The sequence below is a fragment of the Octodon degus genome, unplaced genomic scaffold, assembly GCF_000260255.1.
Source record: "Octodon degus isolate 3935 unplaced genomic scaffold, OctDeg1.0 scaffold00092, whole genome shotgun sequence".
Lineage (NCBI taxonomy): Eukaryota > Metazoa > Chordata > Mammalia > Rodentia > Octodontidae > Octodon > Octodon degus.
The window spans coordinates 199,688-201,871 of NW_004524668.1; the positions used below are offsets into that span (position 1 = coordinate 199,688).

Consider the following 2,184-nt stretch of genomic DNA (forward strand, 5'->3'; position numbering starts at 1 on the left):
GAAAGAGACTTTTGTAAAAGAAATGATATAGTGCTCTAAAACTAGCCAGAAACTCCTGCTGTTTCATCCTTATTTTTCCCTGGTCCAAGCCTTGACTCCCACACAGGTCCTGTCCTTCTTCCCTGAGAAGGGTCAACAGCACTGGCCTCACTTCACAGACAATCAAATGAGCCCCACGGGGAGAAGTCTTTGGCATGGTCCAGATTCGGCTGTGCGGCTGCCTGGAGGACAAACAAGAGCCCCAAGTGTCCCTCAACTGCCTCATTATTTTGATCATTATGAGTTTTCCTTTTCAGGCAGCTGCAGTGCACTTGTGATAGGAAATCCTCGCCACCAACCACAGCACACATCAAGAACAAGGAAAGGCACCAGGGGGAAAAGGGCAAGGCTGTACTCTGCCATTGGGAACAGAGGGTAACTGGGACGATGGAAAGGGTGAGAGCCCCAGAGAGTCAGGAATGGAGGAAGGAGTCGGCCGGCCTCTGCCCCTCGGCCCTTCTGAAATGGCACTGCGAAGCAAGGGGTTTGCTGTCCAGTGGTGGAGCGGACAGCAGGGTTGTCTGGGGAGCAGCAAGAAAACAAAGTCAGCTCAGAAGCTAGTCAGCCCCACCCCAGTCTGTTCTGTGTTACCTTGGACACTCTACTTGGCTCTTCTGAACCTGTTTCTTCATCTGTAAAATGGAAAAATAAGATTTTTGGTGGGCTGGTGAGATGGCTCAGTGGTCTAAAGCACCTACTCAGAACAAGCTTAGCAAAGCAGAGGGACCACGGTTCAATCCCCCAGCACCACATGCCAGCCAGCCCCGCCCCCTGGTGGGCTGAGCTGGCCACCCCCACGCACAAATAAATAAAATTAAAAAAAAAAAAAAAAGATTTTTGGGACTAAAGGTATAGCTCTGTGGTAGAGCACTTGCCTTGCATGCCTGAGAACTTGAGTTTGATCTCCAGTACCACAAAAGAATAAAGAAAGAAAGAAAAAAAGGAAGGAAGAAAATCTGTGCAGCATTGTTACAAAAAGTAAATGAGATAGAAAGTGCCTGGAGGGGCCAGGGAGATGGCTCAGTAGGATAAGCGTTTGACTGGCAAACACAAGGATCTGAGTTCAATCCCTGGTTCCTCCAAAAAAAAAGAAGAAGAAAGAAAGTGCCTGGAGCTGGGCATGGTGGTACACGCCTGTAGTCTCAGCACTCAGGAAGCTGAGGCAGGAGAATCATTGTAAGTTGGAGACCAGTCTGGGCTACAAAGTGAGCTCAAATTTAGCCTGAACTGTATATCCAGACCCTATCTCAAAAAGACAAGGAAAAAAAAGGGCCTGGATCAGGACAGGATAAACAGTCACTGTAATTTTTATTTTTATTTATTTTATTTTTTTGTGGTACCAGGGATTGAACTCAGGACCTTGTGCTTGCCAGGCAAGCGCTTCTTCTACTGAGCTATCTTCCCAGCCCCTAGTCACTGCAATTATTAAGTGCTTATGGCATGCCAGGCCCTGAGCCAGCCACTGGAGATGCTATGAGAATGAGGCAGGCTCGAGGAGTATACAGGTTTGTGGCTGGAACTGGCACAGAAGTGTTTCTCCCACACTGGCTGGGTGCTCCTGGAAGGGGTAGTGCAGTCTATCTTCCTGCCTCCAAGTAAAGTTGATTGTGTGAAAAAAAAAAAAAAAAAAAAAAAGTTGATTGTGTGAGAATGGAGGCTGCACCCATGATCTCAGATCAAATGAGCCTTTTGGGGGAAAAGGTTTAAAATGTCATAGCAGCAAGGGATCTCATTTCATCTTCCACAAGGTCCTATAGGATTTAAGTAACTAACTGAAGAGGTATGTGTGGCTTTTCTGGGACCTTAATATAAGTTAACTGGATGTGGTGGTGCACATTTGTAATCCTGGCATTTCAGAGGCTGAGGCAGGAGGCTCACTCCCAGTTCAAGGTCAGCCTGGGCTATGTGATGAGTTCAAAGCCAGTCTAGACTACACAGTGAGATCTTGTCTCAAAGCACAAAATTAGGGCCACCAATATAGCTCAGCGGACTAAGCCCCTGTTTAGGCAAGCATAGGGAGCAGGATTTGATCCCTGGTCCCGCATGCTGTGTCCGCCCTGCTGCCAGGTGCACTGAGCCAGCAACCAAGTCTGGGTGTGGTGGCGTGCTCCTGTAATCCCAGTGCTTGGGAGGCAGAAAACAGGA

The 2,184-nt window shown here is 48.0% G+C and overlaps 1 pseudogene; it reads left to right on the plus strand.

The window, feature by feature from the left end:
* Window positions 1–1,518: 1,518 nt before the first annotated feature.
* The window catches only part of LOC101589304, a 1,444-nt pseudogene continuing 778 nt past the window's right edge, over window positions 1,519–2,184 (plus strand).